This window comes from Hemicordylus capensis, chromosome 3 (assembly GCF_027244095.1).
Source record: "Hemicordylus capensis ecotype Gifberg chromosome 3, rHemCap1.1.pri, whole genome shotgun sequence".
Lineage (NCBI taxonomy): Eukaryota > Metazoa > Chordata > Lepidosauria > Squamata > Cordylidae > Hemicordylus > Hemicordylus capensis.
The window spans coordinates 63630157-63653226 of record NC_069659.1 but is presented as its reverse complement, the minus strand read 5'-3'; positions in this window follow the sequence as shown (position 1 = coordinate 63653226).

Sequence of the window (23070 nt, the reverse complement as noted above, 5' to 3'; positions counted from 1 at the left end):
GTGATAGAAGCTCTTTATGGTTTCAGACAGGAGTCTTTCCCAGCCATATCTGGAAATGCCAGGAACTGAACCCAGGGCCATCTGCATGCAGGCAGCTTCCTATTGTTTAATTGTGGCATCTGGAATAGGAATAATCATTTTCCTTGTCTTCACAGTTTATGCTGTGTCTTTGCAGGCATCAGCAGAAACAGAACTGCAAGTGCTAGATTTTTTTCCCCAGTGGTCAGCTCCAGTACATCATGATATGATTGAAACGGAATCCAAGCAAGACAGAAGTGCTCGTTGTAGGGACTCAGAATTTGAGGGATGACTTAGAGCTTCCTGTGCTCGATGGGGTAGCACTCCCCAGGAAGGAGCAGGTACGCAGCTTGGGAATATTCCTGGACCCAGGCCTCGCCCTGGTATCTCAGGTCAGGAGTGCTATCGATCAGCTTCAGCTTATTTGACATCTGTGTCCATCTCTTGAAGAGGATGACCTCAAAACAGGGGTGCATCAGCTGGTAACCTCCAAGCTTGACTACTGCAATGCACTCTACATGAGGCTGCCTTTGTACATAGTTCAGAAACTTCAGTTAGTTCAAAGTACAGCAGCTGGACTGGTCTCAGGGGCAACACAGATATTGATTTATATATTATGCCTGTTTTGAAACAGTTACACTGCCTGCCAATATGTTTCTGGGCAAAATACAAAGTCCTGGTTATACCTTTAAAGCCCTGAATGGCTTAGGTCCAAGTAATCTTAGAGAGTGCCTTCTTCTGCACAATCCCCACCGCATGTTAAGGTCATCTGAGGTCCACCTTCCATTACCACCAGCACGTCTGGTGGCGACTCACAGGCAGGCCTTCTCTATAGCTGCTCCTGGGTTGTGGAATGCCCTTCCACTAGAAATCCTGGCAGAAATAAAGAGTTCATTATTGGCCTTCAGGAGAGCCCTGTTTGGCCTGGCCTTCCAGGGTTTTTAAACTGTAAATGTTTAGCCTGATATTTCAGGGTTTTTAAGAAACTGTTTTAATTTATTTTATTTTTTGTTAATGGTTTTATGTTGCTTTTATAGTTTCTGATTTTAACTGTTAAATGATTTTAGTTGTTCTTATTTTAATGTAAACCATCCTGAGTCACTTTTGGAAGGGCAGTATAGAAATCAAATCAAATCAAATAAATGAATAAATAAATAATAATGTTATTCCTGTGGCATTCTGGGAAAACATGCACCAGAACAGATCCAGCTGTATGGAGGCGCTCCAGAGGTTCTAGTGCTGTTGCTGCTGTCACTCCCAATGGGATAGGATAGAATAGGCCACCACTCCATGGAGCTTCAAGATTTTGTACACACTACCCACCCTTAGAATGCTGACCCCTCTCTGAGATGCTGGCCCCCTCTCCGAGATGCTGCAGATAAAATGCTGACCCCTGTCCGAGGTGGGGAGGCTCTTATTTCAACAGGGAGTAAAACCCACTCACAACATACTTTTTCTGCTTACTTACCAGCTGCCCTACCAATTGTGATAATATCATGAATAAAAGAGACATCTCAGACTTGATGAGGGCGCAAATTCTCCCACTCCGAGCCCAATTCATCACATTTGAATGGGGCCCATATGGATCAGTGCTATTACACTGTGTTATTCTGAGGGCTCTTTTAAGTTGTTGTTTTTTTTAATAGTTGATGCCTGCTAACTGGGCAAAGAGGTTCCTTTTACACTTGTGGTTGGCGCAGCAGGGAAATGACTTGACTAGCAAGCCAGAGGTTGCCGGTTCGAATCCCCACTGGTACCTGTATCAGGCAGCAGCGATATAGGAAGATCCTTAAAGGCATCATCTCATACTGTGTGGGAGATGGCAATGGTAAACCTCTCCTGTATTCTACCAAACACAACCACAGGGCTGCGTGGTCTCCTGGAGTCAACACCGACTCGACACCACACTTTACCTTTTCTCATATTTAGTAGGGGAAGAACAAGTGTTCCTGTTCATCCCAGCACAGCCCTTTCTAGTGGCTTGGACCAGTATTCCCTTGCGTTTCATTTTAGTTTGTCTGTACTTTTGGGACAAGGGACATTTCCCCCCCTTTGTTTTGTGTTGTGAACCACTCTGAGAACATTTTTAAAATTGAAAAGTGGTGTGTAAGTATTCTAAATAATAATAGTGGCCAGCTGACCACTGGGACATATTTTCAAGAGGCAGAAGGGGCTGCAGCAGGAAGGAGAACTGGCCACAATCACTCCTCCCGTGTTGAATGTGTGAAATTGTTTTTGGTAGGCTCAGCCTTAGTTTGGAAGTTAGCCTTTAAAATTCAGCAGGGAACTCTGATAAATCAGTGCGGAAAATGTTCATTTCAATCCTATTTTCAGTTTCCCCCCAAAGTACCCATTTTGTTCTGAGCATATTTACTCAGATAAATAAACAAATAAACAAATTGAAATGTAATACCTCTAGTTGCCCATGCCTATCCTACTGGAATCAATAGCAAAACCATATCTATTTTACTAAAGCTCAATGGAACATCTCATATTTGACACAGCTGTTGAATATTTTCTGTCATTCAACTTTTCTAGAAATTTGGGATTTACTGTGAAGCTCTGTTAATGTCCAGAATCAGAGAGACACTAGAAATTATAATAAATATAGTTTCAAAGAAAAATCCTGTGGCTTAGAAAGGAAAGCGTGAGAAGTCGGAAGTCTAAAAATGCACACATTGGCTGCTTTTTGCCCAGGTCCATCCTTCCGTGACTTCTGCAGAGAAACTGGGCTGATGCTAATCTGGGAGGACAGTCACACCTCATGAAAGAATCATCACTGCTAATCAAATCAGAGTGAAAACCCACCACTCTGTATCACTGGAGACATTTCATGTGCTGAATATTTCATGCTATGGGGGCTGTGGCTATAGACAAAACACTATGAACAGCTTCTTATTGTGTGCAAAGATTTACTTAAACATTCCAGTGCAATCAAACTGGTGTGCGGCAACACCAGTAAGCCAGAAGTGATCCTTATAAATAACAGTAATTACATGTGACACCATGCTTGCTAGGTCACAGTGGCTTGCCGTCAACCCCTCTTGCTTTGTCAGGGCTCCCCTTGTCTGCATGATTAAGTGGGCAGTATGCCACAGGAAATCTGATGTATACGCGATTACAAATGTCTGTTTTGGCTGCTGAGAATTGAACTCAATCGTGGATCGGCAGAAACATCAAAACACAATCAAGGATTGACATCAAACCCGTGAGCCAGGAGATTTCCTCAGGCAAAAGGGTCGAACTTGAAAGCATAAGAAAAGAGGGCTTTAGTTTTCTTAAGCTGCTACAGCAATTAATTTCTGCTGAGTTGTTACAAAAACATCCCCTTCCATCTCAGACTTTTTGGTGATACCTTATATTTGGGCTGTAATATATGATTAGCAAAAGAGTAAAGTACAACAAAGCAAGGAGTTTGCCTCCAGTAGCTTAGTACTTATAATATATAACTGAATGTTATCAATGTGGACCACACTTTATCATGTCCATTTTCATGGTGCACATGTTCCCATCATCCTGTTAATAATCCAGCCTTCACTAGTTATTTCAACTTATCCCCTTTCCTCAAAAATACTTCTTGATTTCCATGTTTCCCCTTCCATTTCCATGAAAAAAGAGAAAGATTTCATCCCATTGTCTTGTTTTGGCTTCACATCAGGTACTCCCAAGATTATCCATTACTGATTAGCATCAGATATTTGCCTGCTGGTTCCAGCCTCAGGTAGTTCAGTCCTCCTTGGATAACAATGTGATTTCCCCCAGTTTCTAAGGGCATCCATATTGAAGATGAACTTCAATTATCTGGTTTCCCCAAATAGTTTGGAAACTGTTTTGGCTTTAGAAAGAAGGCTACTGGTTCTTTCTAAAACAAAACAGGAGCATGCAAAACAGGAGTGTTCATACATTTCTCACTTATTTATGTATTTATCAAATTTGTATACTGCCCCAAACTTCTATCTCTATTATAACTTCTATCTTATCTAAAGGTATGTTGTGGGTGATTTACAACAACATAAAACAACATAAAGCACAAAAGTAAAAACCTTAAAACAACGTAAAACCACAGTTAAATTAAAAAGCTTGGGTGAAAATATAACTCTTTAGGGACATTTTAAAAGTTATCCGAGATGGGGAGGCTCTTATTTCAACAGGGAGTTAAACCCACCCACAACATACTTTTTTTGCTTACTTACCAGCTGCCCTACCAATTGTGACAATATCATGAATAAAAGAGACATCTCCGACTTGATGAGGGCACAAATTCTCCCACTCAGAGCCCAATCAAAAAAGGGTGCAAAATTCCCTCATGGCCTCTGTAAAGTGAGACCAGCAAAGCCCATAGAGAGAGGGCACCATTAAGGCAAGGGAGAATGGACAGACATGCTTAAGACTACACCCAAATGCCAGCTGGAGGTATTCAAGATGATCCATTTAGCCTATAGCCCCATTTTCTGTCTCTCACAATCTTGCACAGGATATGCTGTTGAGGCAAACACAAAAGAACAAAGAACTGTTTCACAGCAATAGATGAGAAGACCCCATTGTACTAATTTTAATTTCTGAATTGTGCAATTGCTGCAGCATTAAGTTCCTTCATTTAATGCATGTCTTCCTCTTTCATCTGTTACCAAAGTGTATGTGGATGTATATAAAACGCTGGGGGAAAGTAGTTGTTCTGTGATTACATGCACAACTTTATCAGGATTCTTTTTGTTCAGTGCATTTGCAATGCTCTAGAACAGGGTTTCTCACGTGTGGGTCCCCAGATGTTATTGGACTTCAACTCCCATAATCCCCAGCCCCAGTGGCCTTTGGTTGGGAATTATGGGATTTGAAGTCCAATTACATCTGGGGACCCAAACATTGAGAATCCCTGCTCTAGAACATATGTATGTATCAGTAAAACTCTACACCAAAAGAATCACATATATATTGCTTCTTCTGCAGGGTTCTGTCCAGAGGCAGCTAGTACTCACTGGTAAGGATGTGCAAACAGGTTCGACCCTGAACCTGTTGGGGGTCGAACCACGCCCCCATTCAGTCTGACCTCTGAATGAGCCTCCCCCCAAGGGCTGGGGGGCGGGAGTTCGTGGATTTTTCTTTTTCTTTTTTAAAAAATTAAATATTTTTAATCTACCTTTAGCACCTTTGGGGGGCTTCCATAGGCTTCGTTGGGGGGGGGGGTTCCACGAAGGTTTCCCCTTCCAACTCCAGCCTTGGTCATCACCCCCTCTGGCCAAACCAGCCGGTTCTTTGGTCTGTTCGGGCCTGCATAGATCGGCACGGTAGACATGTTGCCCACCACTGTGCATGTGCAATAGCCCAGGGCCTCACGGAGGCCATTCGCGCATGTGTGGCGACCACTTTTTTTTAAAAAAAATTTAAATGGCAGCCATGCATATGCAAATGGCCTATGCGAGACCCTGAGCCATGCCAGGCCTCACAGAGGCCATTTGCACATGCACAGCAGTGAGCAGCATGACCGCCATGCTGATCTATGCAGGCCCTAACGGGCTGAAGAACTGGCTTGTTCGGCTGGAGGGAGTGACGACCGAGGCTGGCGGGGGCAGGGGAACCTTTCCAGACCCCCCTTGCAGCCTAAGGAAGCCCCCCAAAGGGGCTAAAGGTAGATTTAAAACAATGTAATTTTTTTAAAAAATTGTGAACCCCCCCGGACTGGACCAAACCAAACCAGGGGGTGTTCGAAGGGGTGCAGGACTGAACTGGTCCAGTCAGGTTCAAGTCCAGTCCAGATTCGAACTGAACTGGGCCAGCCGGTTCTGTGCACACCCCTACTCACTCGGGCAGGAGAGGCTGTGAACAAGGCAGTTTATGCTTTTATTATGGTAATAAGCCCCACTGCTGCAACTGCCCCACCTCTGCAGCCACCACAGCTCAGCTGCCTGAGGTTCAGAAGCACCAGACATTTCAGGATTGCCTCCTGGAAGGTTCCCTATAATGCACCATGCTCTCATGCTCTGCATTATAGGTGTTCTGGGGCTGGAAAGATGCATCCCATTCTCCAACCCTCCACACTACCAGCCGTAGCCTGCAATCATCTGGGTGGGCAATCTGCCCACCCAGGAAGGAGCACTCAATCATCTGGGGGGGGGGAGTGGATAAGCATTTTAAGACTTCCTCCCCTGCAGATCGTGAGAAAGGGCTCATTATGTTTTAAGATGGCTTCAGACATAGAAATGAGATATGGAAGCACTTGTGAACTGTAAATGTAAACTGATGGCCATCTCTGGCACTTTGTACCCAGTGCTTTCATACATTCATTCAATTTGCTTTTCTGCATTAAAAAAAAACCTGAACAGCTTTTCACTTTGTAGATAACTTCATCTGTTTTCCCATACGTTTTTGCATGGAAGTTCTTTTTCTTCATTCCTACTGTGTCGTGGTGACACCAGCTAATTTTGTTCCTTTCTCAAGATCTTGTGACAAGTCTGATGCGACAAATCATCACCAAGTTTCAACAGCAATGAACTTTGGTTGTTCTGATGAAAGTAAAGACTCGTGGTAATGATTACAAGCATTTCCAGCATCTCATGATAATTAAAAAATTAACATTTCATTGGCATGAATGCCAAGCAGCTGTGTAAAGTCACTGTATAGAGTTCTGTTTAAACTGGGCTTGTTGGCAGTTGCCCAGGACTTCTGAAAGCAATACACTGTATCTGAACAAAGGCTTTTTTCTATAGATATAAGAGGTCAGGTAAAGCCTCATATGCTTGGTTTATTTTTCTGCTTTGATATGATCTGTTCCCTCTTCTCACATACAAGATTATCTTCTATGGAGTACATCAACATTGATGCTGATCTCAAATCTTATCAAATAAATCTAATTCTAAATCTGAATCCAAACTAAAAAAAAAAAAAGGCTGATCTGGGTCATAGCAAGGCTGAAGTGGGCCCTGGTACAAGAAGCAAAGATGGGCCCATGCCGTCTTCTTCTCTGACCACCCCCGCATCCATGTCTTTGCTGCAGAACTATATGGGCATAGTGAAAAAGAAATCTCAGCATCAGGGGCGTATCTAGGGTGCGGCAGGCAGGGCACATGCCCCAGGTGCCACCAAAAACAAAATGGCCACCACACATGCTCAAATGGCCTCTGTGAGGCCCTAGGCCATGCCAGGCCTCACAGAGGCCATTTGAACATACGTGGTGGCCTCCAAAATGGCCACCATGCTGATCTTTGCAGGCCTGAAAATCAGCCCGGAATGGGCTGCGGTGGTGAATTAAGAGGCTAGCAGGGGAAGGGGGAACCTTTGCTGCCCCCCTCACAGCCTTTAGGAAGCTGCCCGAAGGGGCTACATGAAAAAAAAAATTTAATTTAATATAATATAAGTCACTGTACACATATTCAGTTTGGCACTATCTACAGAGAGTCAGGGCTTGTGAATACTGAGCTGAATGGTGAGTTTTAATTTGAATCAGTGTGAAATCATTATTAAGGCCTACTGGTAGTTTCTTGCTCTCTTTCTCTCATTTTAACTGTCTTTCTGAAATACTAGAATATATTCCAAGCAGTGACACAGTTTACTCTCCATATTCTTTAATTATTTTCAGAGTATCTGGGAAAAGTAAAATTCTCCATTTATTTTTAAAACGTACGTAACAGTGATGCTACAATGCATAGTACAGAATTAGACAGGCACTTCTGTTTAGTTTTCCAAGTACACCTACACATAGTATTTGGGTATTTCATGAGCCTCAGCTTTCTGAAATTTGTAGTTTTCCAGCATTTTTTGGTCTGGCTACATCCACTGCTAAATAGTTTTTGAAATATTAAAAGATTAACGAGCTGATTATTTTTCAGCTGATATTATGGTAAAATTATCTGAAAGATGGGTGTCAGATGTTTGGACAGGGGGTGCAATTTCAGTGCTTTCCCTAGGTGCTCTTTCCCCTCAATACACCTCTGCTCAGCATGCCCCTTCCCTTACTCATATGGATATAATATTACCTCCTCCCCATACTCTAGTAGGACAGGAAATCTGGTCTTGTAGTAGCAAGCATGACTAGTCCCCTTAGCTAAGCAGGGTCCACCCTGGTTGCATATGAATGGGAGACCACATGTGTGAGAACTATAAGATATTCCCCTAAGGGGATGGAGCTGCTCTGGGAAGAGCAGAAGGTCCCAAGTTCCCTCCCGAGCATCTCCAAGATAGGACTGAGAGAGATTCCTGCCTGCAACCTTGGAGAAACCGCTGCCAGTCTGTGTAGACAATACTGAGCTAGATAGACCTATGGTCTGACTCAGTGTACGGCAGCTTCCTAGCTTCCTGTAGTCCTAGTCAGGAGTGAGCAGTTTGCCAATGAGTCAGGAAAGTGGGAAGGGAGAGTGAAGAGTGGGCAGTTTCCCAGCCAGTGCCCTTCCATAGGCCTGGGGACATGCCCCCCTCCCTACACCCCTGATGCTGACAATGTCCTCAGATACACAAGTGATATTACAAATTGGAAATAAGTAGAGGAAGGTTGGCACTGTTGCCAATTATGACTGTAGGTGTCTACCTACCATTGGACATCTGGGGCATGGTGACTACTGCTACTATTTACTGTATATACTTCATTTCAACAAAAGTTTGCAAAGTAGTTTACACAGAAAAAGAAGAACAAGAATAAGATGGTTCCTTGTCCCCAAAGGAATCACAATCTAAAAAGAAACACAAGATGGACACCAGAAATATCCACTGGAGTTTGATCTGTCCCAATGAGACTCATCATTCTGAAAAATGCCTTTTTGCCCAGTAGTATCTCAGTTTTGGAACTGAAGATGGCCCATAACTCTGCTGGCATATAGGTGACCAGCAGAAATGCATTCATTTCATCTGGTCATCATGGTATACACTTTCCTTTTATATTTATTTATCTGTTTGTTTCTGTATCGAGGCCCCCACAGCTGCTATAGCTGCTATTTACCTACAAACATACAGGGCGAAATGTCAGGTTTAAGATCATGTCTAGTTTAGTCATTTGGCCAAGTGATTCTAAAAGCCATTCCGTGAGCCCATGGCACAGCAATGCCCAGACCTAAAACCATTCTGTTTAACAGAATTTTTTGGCTCACTGTAGATACTACACTTACTGTATCTACTGCACCTACCAGGGCTGACATCACTGATAGACCAGGTTGGGCATACCTACCCAGGCCCATCCAAGGCCCATGCCCACCCAACCAGCTGACCCATTTGTGATGGTATGAGTCAATCAACAGATTTGTGCTACCACTGTGCTCCAGGCATCCCCCATCCAGTCCCCTGCATTAATATGGACTAGGGCAATGCTCCCATAGGACTATGGGAAAGGTGGAGAGCTTCCAAGTGTCTTTAATTAATTAAGCTGCAATCTCTTTTGTAAAAGGAAGTCCCATTATGCACTGTGGAATATACACCATTATGCAATGTCCCATTATGCACATGCTTTCCAAAAAAGCATGCATAGGACTGCAGTGGCTGACATACAAAGGTGAAAATATGCACCAGTGCAAGGATGCACTGGTGGAACAAGAAAGCAGCCTAACATAACTGCATCAGTGCAGTGGGGAAGTGGCAATTCTGACACCCTTCCCTTCTCCAGAAAGCCTTCTGTGCCACCTGAAAATATGTCCCTGAGAGTTGTGCAGCCTTCAGGGACATATATTTTGGGAAGAAGAAGGCATAAAAAATTGATCCTTCCCCACTGCACAGGCACAGTTAGTTGGCCTCCCCACCCCCTCCCACCACTGCATCCTTGCTCTGTATGTCAGTCATTGTTAGCATTTTGCCTTAATCATAAGCTTTATGGAAAAACTATGGAGTAAAAGATATGCATTGGAATGTAAAACAAGATTAGTTCATATACTCAGAAGTAAGTTCCACTGTGTTCAATGGGGCTTACTCCCACATTAATATCACAGCATTCAGCCTTAGGCTGATGGACAATTTGAGCTAGAGATAATTTAGATCTGGCCCTGTTCATTTTTTCTAAGAAAACAGACCTTCGTCCCCAGAAGACTGCACAGAGATTGGTGTGTTCAGACTTAATATGTTGACTATTTACTGTTGCTGCTGATGAACAGGGTTGATGCATTAAATCTGCCTTAGCAAGTGGCAATCAAGTTTAAGGCTGTAACGAGGCCAGCTGCATCTTTCAGTGACTCCTGAAGGTTAAGCATTTCTGAAGCCTGTTGCTGCTTATAAATAAGGCTGCTGGTGTAGTTAGGTCCTGAGATTGTAACCCCAAGGATCTGTTCAACTTCAGTATTGTCAGAAATTGTAGCTTTATTTATTATAATATTCCAGATGGTGCTTTACACTGCATGCAGATGGCAGTTGATGTCAAAGAGTCTACACGTTCTGAAAGAGCAGCAACACCTCCCCAATTTCTGTGAAAAACAAAAGTCATGATGCCATATTCAGTGCTGACAGAACATTAGAGCATGGAAGCAAAGGGTCAAAGCACTCAACCCACTTAGGGTAGTGCAGCTGAAAAGCTGTGGTTCAATTGCTGCTTCTGCTTAGATGAGAAAACAATAATGATCAGTTGTAAGTTTATAAGCCCTTGACATTCCTGTCAAGGTGAAGCCTTTGCAAACAAGGTATTTGCTGCAGATTAGCAAGAGAATCAGAGAAAAGGGAAATTTGGGTAAGGAAGACATGCAAAGTCAATTTGCCTGTGGCTGGCGTAAGGCCATAAGCAAAACACATAATAAAATAAATAGAGGCTCTATGCCTGTAGCAAATTCATGACAGGTAGAAATTAAATCAATGCTGTGTCCTCTGTCCCTGTATCTATTTTCCATACTAGAAAAAGTAGCATTGCCTGAATGTCATCCTGTACTGCTGTCCCAATGAAAATTCCTCCATCCATTGCTATTTGCCTTTAGAGGGAAGCTGCCATTGATGCCAATGGCAGCTTCTCTTCCAGGGAAACAGCAGCTATTTACAATAAAAAAACAAATAATTAAATAGAATTAATGGACCCTACTTCCTGCTTTTGTTTTAAACACAGCGACTCTTAACCTACAACACCTTTCCATATGCTGTGAAATTGGTTGTATCCAATTGCCAACACATGGATTATAAAAGGGTGCTTCTATACTTTGAGTGGCTGCCATCACAACATGGCAGATTGGCCAAGAACAAAACATCAAAAAGTCTTGTCTCTTCTAGGACCCGCTTCCACGTGCTGTGAATTTGGTTTGTATCCAACTGGAAACACAGACCTTATTAGAGGTTAAATTATTAGAGAATCTGTTTGTAGAAATCTGAGCATAGCCACACCACAGTCTTCAGAGCAGTGGGGAAAGAACCCATTTCCAATTCTCCTTCTCAACTACTAAACTAACCAGGTGACCTTGTGCCAATACTATGCTCAGATTAATAAAAAATCAAATTGATTAATTAAAAACATTTCTTTCTTTCACAGCTTAAAACAAACGGCCTCTTCCAGAGAAGGCATGAATTAGTGTCCCCTTTTCTGCTGAGGGACACTAATTCCTGGTGCTAAGCTGGTAATTGCTGGTAATAATCAGCTTCCACATAAATGTAAAAGAGGACAGATTTAACCTTTCGCTGAACCATCTTTGTGCCCTGAAGCAATAGGATTTTCTGAATTCAAATATTGACTGTCTTTGAGAATATCCATGGTTGGTTCTTTTAGGAGTTACAGTATTTGCTGCTGCAGGTGCAGGGGGGGGAAATAGATAGATAGATAGAGAGAGAGAGAGAGAGAGAGACAGAGAGAGAGAGAGAGAGAGAGAGAGAGTCAAATATTCTTTTCTAAGTCTCCATTGGTCCATCTAGCTGAGTACTGTCTTACACTGACTGGCAGCGGCTGTCCGAGGCTTGAAGGAGGAGTCTCTCCAAGCCCTACATGGAGATGCTTGGTCCTTCCGCATGTCAGCACGCAGCTGATCTTCCCCTGAGCTATGGCAGCATCCCTTAAGGGGAATATTTTACAGTGCTCACATGTCCATTCAAATGCAAACCAAGGGAGACCTTGCTTAGCAAAGCGGACAATTCATATGTATGATTGCAAGACCAGCTCTCCTCCCCTGAGAGGAGAATCCAAGACCCTGGGTTAAAAGATGTGTATCCACTCTGGTTAAATTGTTATTCCAGCAACACTTGAATCAGAGTGCAATGAAATTGATGGGATTTACCATGAGTTTAGGACTGAGGGTCAAGTTATCCTAAGTAAATGTCATTTGTAATAGTGGCTACATGTTAATTTGTAGTGAAGGAACAATAAAACTGTTATGTCAGTTAATGATCAGAAAATCTGCATATTTAAATTTTTCTAAACTTTTAACTTATAAGAAGGGATTTTTAAAAGCAAAGGTTTAGTAAACCTATCCCTATCCCTGAATGAAATGAATGTGTATTGAATGAAATGCTTGTTTTTGAGAAACTCTTTTCTTCTACAAATTCTTTTACAAGTTGATTGTAAAAGAAACTGCTTTCTTGACTTCTATCAAGCTAAACATGAAGACAGAAAATAATAGAGGAGATTGCTCCTCTTTTGTTATCAAAAGAACATGACACAGGTCTAGGTATTCTTTACACAATCGATTGGAAAAGCATGTTTTGCCTCAGAGGTCTTTTGTAGACACAAAGCTGAACTATTATTTCATTCCTTAACTATGGTTAAGTGTTGCCTACATCTATCTAGCCAGTGGTGGCCTGTAAGGGTGGCACTGGGAGAGTGGTGAGAGGTGCCTTTAGTCAGCAGACTATGCTGACCATGCAAATGGCTTCCATGCATGCCCAGGGGCCAAATGAGTACAATAGATGGGGCAGTCACGCACAGGATGTTGGGCACTGTTCTGCTGCTTCCAGCGGTTTCCATGTGTTGCCAGTAAAGAAGATAATGTTTTTTAAAGGTACCTCTCACTCCCCACCCCACCCCATGGCACCCTCACCGGCCGCCATTGTCTAAACATGCTTTGGAGAGTGTGTGCTGTGGTTTGTCATTGGCAGTAAATTGATATCTCGTCTGTTTCAGCAAAGGAGTGAAGGTACATGGACATGACTGACGTGGAACAAAAGAACACAAGGTGTTGCCACTGAATGAGTCAGACCACTGGCCCATGCAACTCCGTCGCCCATTTGAACGTAATGGGAAACTGGGACCTGAGGTTGAATTTTTAGTATGTCCTAATGCGTGGAACAGACACAAAAGCCAGCTGAGGTTTCCCTCCCCAAACTCCCATTTGAACCTGTGGCTTGTACTGAGTTTCAGGGCTCCTACATGAGGTTCCAAGGTTCCAGCATTACATCCGAATGCTTAACTGCAGCACCACTGAGCTGTAATTGGAGTTGAGAGAAGAAGCTCCTCCCGCACTCCGGCTGTGATTGGCTGCCAGCCGGGGCTGTCCTACATTCCAGAAGGAAGCCCATGCAGCCAGTTCCCATTCCTCTCTGCAGCCTCCCTGACTGCAGAGATGGTCATGCCAGTTATGTTCAAATGTGGACAGGCAACTGTGTAGCAGAGGGTGGGAGGGCAGATCTGCATGCATTACATGCACATGCGGCCACTATTCACTATTCTGACTGGCAGTGGCTCTCTAGGAATTTTTCTTGTTCATACCTGGAGATGCTAGAGATTGAACTAGGACTTTCTCCATGATAAGCTGATACTCTACCCAGCCTTAGCTAGTGATGCTAGTTAGTATTACTATGAATTACGATTATATTCTGCTGTTTTAAAGAAAGTACTAAAAGCGGTTTACTTAAAATAAATTAAATACATAAATACAGGAGTGGCTGGTGTTACTACCAATGCTTTTCTGTTGGCTCCCAGGAGCCCCCTCGTTTGTGTTTGAGTCTCCAGGCTTGAAGATCTCACACTTGACATGCTCAGGAGCCTCACAGCATCATGAGCTCTCCATTTGTGGCACATGGGGTCAGATCCAATTTGAGTTGGATCCAAATTGCCTTGCCTAAGAAGAGGCAGTTCTGCTCATGAAAAGTACCCCCTCATTACCCAGAAAATACCACCTCACTGCCATCTTCACATCCCATCCCATACTGCTCCAAAGGACTTCCCTGCATGCTTGAGAGGGTTGTTTTGGTTTGGTTTAATGGGGGTGGTGGCAATGCAGGGAGCTGCAGTGGGGAAAAGGAACAGGAAAGCCCCATTGTGTGAGCTCAACACCTCATACATTACCACTGTTTATTCAGCCTAATCTTGCCACATATATGCAGCCTGCACCTATATTTACTTGGAAGTAACTCCCAAGTGAATAAGCGTATTTTCAAGTGAATGTACATTATTGCCTTGCTCTATGAATAAACAAGAGCTCATTTCACAATCCAGTACACACACACACACACCACTTTCCCAAAAAGTAGTAAATAGCCCAGTATATAAAAGCATTTTATCTTCCCCCCCCCCAATAAATTAGGCTTCATGACATTATCTCTAAAGTGCTATATTCAATAATGCTAGTAGGCAGTACATGAAGAAAATGTATATAGCTTACATATGTAAATGTCATATATCCCAGGTACATTATTTTGCAATTTTGTTATGTTTTATTGACTAATGCGAATGACTCCAGCAATATTTGTATGCACACTTACTTCTAGATTCAGGCTGACATGTCCCACAGCATAATGGAAGTGGTTCAGAACTGCCAGAGCCATTCAGCTGAGCAACAGGGCTGTCCCACTACTACGAAGCATTGTACAATCACACATTGAAGCCATGACGACACAAGAGCAACGGAATAAGGTTAACGGAGCACTCACTCTGTTAACCTCATTTAAGGGGAGGGTGTTCTAGGTGGGCTAGCTGCCTTGGGAGCACCGGGCAAGCCGCAAGCCCAGTGGTTCCCACGATTCATGGAAAGCGGGCTAAGTTCCCTTAGTTTCCTTTCCATGGATCATAGGAATAGCCTCACTGTAGCATAATTTCCAGTTCAAGTCACATTGCAACATCCTGCGCAGCAGTAAGTAGCAGCGAAATAACTTTGTTGCACAACAATGCAGGCGTATATTTTAGATGCCCGCAGTGGCATGTTCAGAACCACCCACAGTTCAGAACCACCCACATTACACTGGGGCCTATGTCAGCCCTCAGAGTTTCCTTCCTCTCTCTCCTAATCTCCATTACTGTTATAATGCCCTGGTGCTTTTGCCCAGATTTAATTTTCAGTCTTATGTGAATTCAGGTATATTATGGCCAATGTCAAATTATCCACTTTTGTTAAATGCATCTCACTGAAAACATTCATTTGACTTACCAAATTGTCGTTTAGCATTTAAATTACACAGTGAAGAGGCGGAATTTTTTACGCCTTGGAAGCCTTAATGACATATCACAAAAGAGTAGCATCTATTCTTCCATCCATGATTTTCCTGACAGCAGTTGTGCATGCCAAATAACATAACTCATTTTTCTTTTCCATGTTCATTGTGCAGCTTCATGATATGGAATAGTTTTAGCTGAATGCTCTTTGGTCCCTCATTGGTTGCACATTTTACCTTTCAAACAAGTGTTAAGAGTTTTTCTTATTGATTCTCAGACTAAGCATTTTCTTTCTTTCTTTTTTGTTTCCATACTCTGACCTGTAACCTTAGCATCCATTAGGATACTGAACCAGCAAGGTGTAGACACATCGACTACAAAGGAATAGAATGAAAATGACACTGTCTCCAGCTAGGGATGCATTAATAGACCTGAATTCAAACATAGAAAAAGCAATTTTTTTCCTGCTGGGAAGCGAAGTCCTCAAGAGAGTCATCTCAGACTGAAAAACATGATATGAAAATCAATAAAGGCCCTATTGTGCTAGTGATGTGTCCGGGAAGTGTCATTTTATATCTTGCTAGTGGATACCTGAAGGAAGTTAAAGCTATTTTGCTGATAATAATTGGATAAATCCTCCTTCATCAGTCGTCTATTTTGTTGTTCAAAGTAAAAGTGAAAAAAATGTACAGAGTCCATTTTGAAACAAGATCCAACACAAGTCAATGAGTATGATTGCCTTAGATTTGTTCATTGTGATAACACTATTTATTTTTCCAGAATTGATTTCTGACTCTGTGTTTTGAACAATAATACAGGAAATAAATGCTCTCATCTTGGTGTGCTAAATCACAGCTTGTAAATGGGAAGAATATATTCAAAAAGTGAGAGTTTTATTCCGAAATGAGAAATTGACCTTTAACAATAGCTGAAATTTGAAAATTAAACTTGTCAGTCATGATCTTTTTGTTTGTTTATTTTTTACATTTCTATCCTGCTCTTCCTCCGAGGAGCTAGGAGTACATGCTTATTTTTATCCTCACAACAACCTTGTGAGGTAGGTTAAGCTGAGAGATACATGACTGGCCCAGAGTCACCCAGTGAGTTTCATGGTTGAATATGGATTCGAACTTGGGTCTTCCTGGTCCTAGTCCAACACTCTAACCACTATGCTATGCTGGCTCTTAGGTAGTTTTAGGTAGTTATTCAGTAATTTAAGTAAAAGTTACCTCACCACCAGTATTACTTTCTCCACATTCTTTCTTGGTCCATATAAGGGAGTGATAGGATCATAGACCTCTCTCTGGATAGGGTATCTTGGCAGGAATTTGTGCAGACCATTTATCAATGATCTTGCACCAAAGCACTACGTAGTATTCATATTTATATGATAGTATTTATATTCATATGATACCACCATTCTTTACCTCTCCTTCTCCCTCTCCTTCTCCCTCTCCCAGGCATGCTTGATTACCTTTCAAATTTCACAATTTAGATGTTGATATTTAAGTGATGATTTGACTTCAATATTTGAGATTTGAGCAGAAATGGCAGAAAAACAATTCTGCAATCAAAATAAAGAAAACCAATGCATTTTAAAACTTTAATCAGATACAAAATGTGTTAGGTTCTGTCACAACGCATGATACTGTAAATATCAGATACTGTAAAGTACAGCCGCTGCCTGTCAGACGCTAAATACTGACTACTGCAAATAAAATGCTGTCACACATTGATTAATACTGTACATCACATTAAGCACACCAGTGAAAGCTGATGTGTTTGGGTTTGGGGGGGGAGGGGGCGGAGAATCAAGACTGGAACCATGGTGGTCATAACGGCTTAAAGTGCCCCCTTCCCTTGCCATGGTCTTACTCTGGATGGGGCTCGCCCATGGTACTTATCTAGAAAAATAACAATCATGACAACTCCAATGATATGCTTTGTATAGTGCATACATTGGCTCCATCACATATCTGATCAATCAAATATGGACATCTACTGTATATCAACTGTCAATCATTATTAAATGCTGACATGTACATATCAGATACTGACAAATACTGAGTGCTGCTACATATGTTGTCCAATATGTTAAGATGCTGATTGCTATGTGCCAGATGCTGACAAAAGTTGACTGTTACTTTATATTAACTTCTCAAATACTGCAAAAAACCCCTATGAATACTGGATTCACTATTAGCACAATCCAAAGGGAATCCAAATTAAAAATATCAATATATCCAGATCTTGGGATTGTATAAATGATAAATAATATTGCATACAATAGCAAACTGTTACTTTAAGAGGATCCTTTTCGTACTTAATTGTTGTAATGAGATTTAGATGGTAAATCACTGTTTAAACTTTAGGTAGTAACTTCCTTACTGATACCAAAACCCGGGGATTGGAAGCAGTCTATAGGTTACTGAAATAAGAGACCTTCTAGTTATGAGCTTCTGGATAAAGAAATTGACTTCCACAAAGTAGAAGACTTTAAGTCACCCATTAAGACTTCTTATATTTGTAATTTTAGAAAATTTGTGTATTTTGTTGTTTGGTGGAAAATAGCATAATAATTATATTAAAATCTTGAAGGAAATAAAGATAGACTTATGTAGATGGAATAGATTGAATTTATCATTAAGTGGAAGAATTTCTGTTATCAAAATGACTGTTCTTCCTAAAATGTTATATTTCTTCTAGACAATACCAATAATAAATACAATGTGAATTTTTGATCAATGGCATGAAGACATAAAGAACTTTATTTGGCAGGGCAAAAAAACAAGAATAAATTTTAAAAACCTAACGGATGGCAGGAAGAGAGGAGGGTTTGTGTTACTGATTTTTAAGTTATATTTTGAAGCAATATGCCTAAGGTGGATGAAAGAATGGATTACATTAAAAAATCCAAGACTGTTAGATTTTGAAGGATTCGATATAAGATATGGTTGGCATGCATATTTATTTTATGATAAGGTAAAAGTAAATAAAGACTTCTTAAATCACGGTGTTAGAAAAAGTTTATATAGGATATGGATGAAAAATAAACCTGTGTTAGAACCAAAAATTCCACTTTGGGTATCTCCACTGGAAGTTATATCTAGAAAACAGAAAAATATGCAACAGACATGGCCTACGTATCGACAACTGCTTGTTCTCCAAGGTGCAAAATACCAACTTTAAAAACTAGATCTTATGCAGGATTGGAATATTTCTTGGTTTCAGTATCACCAGATTAGCGCCTTATTCAAGGAAGATCGCAAAAAGGGTTTTAATCAATCAAAGTCAGAATTTGAACAACAGTTGTGTGACAAGGAAGACAAACTATTTTCTAGGATGTACGATCTGTTATTATTGGACGTCGTGAAAACTTCAGTAATTAAATTGACTCAGGATTTTGGTTACAATATAGACTTGGAGAAATGGGGAAAACTATGGAGAGAAGACATGAAATACACTGCCTGTTCTAATTTAAAGGAAAATAATCTTAAGATGATGTACAGATGGCATTTAACTCCTAAGAAGTTGGCTTTAATTTACAAGAACATGTCAAACAAATGTTAGAAGTGTAAAAAAGAGGAGGGTTCCGATATATATTTATGGTGGACTTGTAATAAGTCTAAAGGCTATTGGGATTTAATATACAATGAGCTTAAGAAAGTGTTTAAAATGACTTTCCTAAAGAGCCCAGAAACAATACTATTAGGTATTGATAACGGTTCATTGCCTAGGAAATACTGGACCCTCTTTACGTATCTGACAGCAGCAGCAAGATTGATATTTGCATACAAATGGAAAGTCATCCATTGCCTGAGTAAAGAGGATTGGATACTTAAAGTGTTAGAGTTGGCAGAAATGGCAAAGCTAACAGTATTATTAAGAAATAAATTTGAAGTATTTAAAAGGGAGTGGGACCCTCTTCTTATTTACCTAAAAACATATTATAAAATTTTGAGTGGTAACAAAAATGTTTTAAAAATGCCCTAGAGCTGACTTCTGTACAATTTATTGGAGGGAGAACGATTAAATTACAGGCAAGACTTGGGTATTGTAACTGATACTTGTTCTAATGATGAGATGGAAGTCCTCATTTTTTTGCTTGTTTTGTTTTGTTTATGGTTTTTTTCTTTCTCCCCCCCTTTTTTTCTTTTTGTGTGTGCATGTGTGTATCTTATGTTGTGAAAAATTGTATTTTTAAAAAAGAAAATAGCATTGTTTTCTTGTACGGTTTTTAGAAATTGCTGGTTTCTTTGTAAGGAGAGTGGAAGTATCCAACACTTGCCACTGAGGAAGACCAGTGATTGGTTGAAACGTGTTTGGCTACAATTAAACTTTTGATATCATCCTCCTTGGTTACAACAGGACTATTGGACTGACCAAGACTTTTGGAGGTCATCTCTTTTGGTTACCACAAGAGTGTCCTCATTCCATTTTTTAAAAAATAGAACTTGGTTACTGGCAAAATGTTAAATTGATGTCTTATAAAGACTTTTATGGAATTTAAATACATTTTTAAAAATATATATATCTTAATACATTTTTAATTATTTTCTGTAGTTTTAGGTGTGGATGATATATGTCTATATATCAGGCCTGGGGGCAGGATGTATCCTGCAGGGACATTTTTGCTGGCCCACAGAGAACCAGCAACAGCAGAGCCACAGAGCTTGGCATTTGTGTGGGGCTGGAATAGCCAGGTGCCACACTGACTGAGCAGGAACAGGGCTTATTTTCTGGCTACTATCCTTGGTTAAAATTGTGGGTCCCTGTGGAGGGAAAGACCCACAACTAACTAGTAATTCTTTAATTAATACTCATTATTTTTAATGAAATAACCAACACACTAAAAATTGACCTTACCCCGCTACCCAATATTATTTTACTTATTTTATATACCACCTGACTACAAAGGCTTTAGGTGGTTCACAAAAATAAACACATAAACACAAATAAAAACGAATTAAGACATTCAACGATTACTAAAATCTTTGAAGAAAAGATTCAAAGATTACTAAAAGCCTGTCTTTAAAAATGCATCCTAAGGACTCTTTTAAAGGCTAGTAAAGATGTTAAACTACTAACATCTATAGGGAGCACTCCTACAGCCCAGGAGCAACTACAGAGAAGGCTGGCGGCATCCAACCCTGTGCAATAGCAATAGCAATAGCAATAGCACTTACATTTATATACCGCTCTATAGCCGGAGCTCTCTAAGCGGTTTACAATGATTTAGCATATTGCCCCCAACATTCTGGGTACTCATTTTACCGACCTCGGAAGGATGGAAGGCTGAGTCAACCTTGAGCCCCTGGTCAGGATCAAACTTGTAACCTTCTGGTTACAGGGCGGCAGTTTTACCACTGCGCCACCAGGGGCTCATCACTGCGCCAATGGGGATCATGCAGAAGAAGCTGCTCTTCCAGTCAACCTGTAGCAATGTAGCAAGTTGTGGTTGTTTCTGGACCACTGGGGTGTTTGAGTTGTGCAGTCCTGGTCTATATGTATTTTATGCAACATTATGTATCATTGATACAATCCCAAGATTTAATACAATCCCAATACCTACCAACTCTGGGAGGCTGCTCCAAGGCTGCGTGTGTGTGTTTGTGTGTGTCTGTGGCAGAGGCGTATCTAGGGAAAATAACACCTAGGGCAAGCACTTAAATTGTGCCCCTTTTCCAAACATCTGACACCCATCTTTCAGATAGCTTTACCAAAATAACAGCTAAAAAATACAAGTCAGGCTCATTAATCTTTTAATATTTCAAAAGCTATTTAGCAGTGGATGTAGCCAGACCAAAAAATGATGGAAAACTATAAATTTCAGTATGCTGGGGCTCATGAAATACCCCAAAACTATGTGGAGTTATACTTGGAAAACTAAACAGAAGTGTCTGTCTAATTCTTTATTATGCATTGTAGCATCGCTGTTACATAAGTTTTAAAAATAAATGGAGAATTTGACTTTTCCCAGATACTCTGAAAATATTAAAGGATATGCAGAGTGAACTGTCTCACTGCTTGGAATATATTCTAGTATTTCAGAAAGACAGTTAAAATGAGAGAAAGAGAGCAAGAAACTCCCAGTGGGCCTTAATACTAAGGATTTCACACTGATTCAAAGACAAACTCACCATTAATAGCCATATTATTAAGACATCACATTGAACTCACTTATCACAAGAAGCAAAGTAAGAGCAAATGAATACAATCCTAGCTCATAAGCTTCAGCTCAGTATTCGCAAGCCTTGATTCTCTGTACATAGTGCCAAACTAAATATGTGTACAGTGACTTATATTAAATTAAATTATTATTTTTACCTGTAGCACCTTCATGGGGCTTCCTAAAGGCCGTGGGGGGGTTCCCCCTCCCCCTGCTGGCCTCTAGGGCCTCGAAGGGACCATTTGAGCATGTGCAGTGGCCATTAAATTTTTGTTGTTGAAAAAAAATGGCCCCTGAAAACAAAATGGCCACCGTGCATGCTCAAATGGCCTCTGTGAGTCCTTGCATGGCCTAGAGAGAGAGGCCATTTGAACATGTACAGTAGCCATTTTGTTTTTGGCAGCCATTTTTAAATTTTATTTTAGAAAATGGTGCCCCCTTCAAGTGGCGCCCGGGGCACATGCCCTGCCTGCCCTACCCTAGATACACCCCTGGTCTGTGGAGGTTTGTGTGTTCTTTGACCCTTTCCGGGCCTTCTACCCAGGCCATGCAGAGGCCCATTACATATGCATGGTGGCCTCCAAAATGGCCACCGCAAGGGGGAAAGGATAGAAGAACGTCCAAAATAAATGGGGTTTGCCATGAGGAAGGCCAGCGGGGGGAGGGGGACTCTCTACCCACCCACCCCCGGCACGATCTCATAGAAGCTTCTTGAGGGGTAAGTACTAAAAAAAAAAAAGTTTTTTTAATTGACTCCTGAACCAACCAAACCAAACCCAGGGGTTGGTTTGATGGGGGACAAAACTGAACTGGCCTGGTCCTGTTTGCGTCCTGTTCAGACTTAAACAGAACCATGCCAGCTGGTTTTGTGCACACCCCTAATTAAAATATCCCCTTCAGCACTTCTTCTTCACCTTTGCTATAGAGATAAGACATATTTATTTTGCTTTCTTTCATACACATTTGTTTATGTATTAAATATGTTTTTCTTCTGATTTTATTGGTGGGATCTCAGTTTTGTTTTAAAAAATGAAGAGATTATTGGATACCTACTTTTCTGATTAACTCTTCTGAACATCTCATCTCTGTTTAACATAAATTCATTGGAACAATGTGCACTGAGTTAACAGCTCCTATTCACATTCAAGAGCAGTAATTTAATGAGTGTTTTTGACATCCTCATTACTCTGAATAATGCATTTTATTAAAATCAGATTCTAAATTCAGAAGTATCCTTGTCACAGTATCTCCTTCTTTTTCATTTCACCTTTTTATTCAGAGAAAAATACCTAGAAGAATGGTAGTCATAGCACTATATTAAAAGGATACTTGCCAAAAAGGCCTATTCTACCGGGTAATTGTAGCATTTGACTTTATGAACATATACCGTACACATGTTTCTTTATATAAAACCAAAACACCAAAACACTGGGATGGTGAGTTTATAATCATGTGTTGAGAGGAACTATACATTTTTGTGCTATGCTTAGGAAAATCCATCTTTAAGCCTACATATAAGAGGCATGTCAAACCAGGAAAACACATTAGTTTTATTCACACATTAAGTAGTACATGAATACAGATATATTTATACATGTACATTTTGTATGTGTGAATGACTGTACATGCATTCATTTCAAAAATG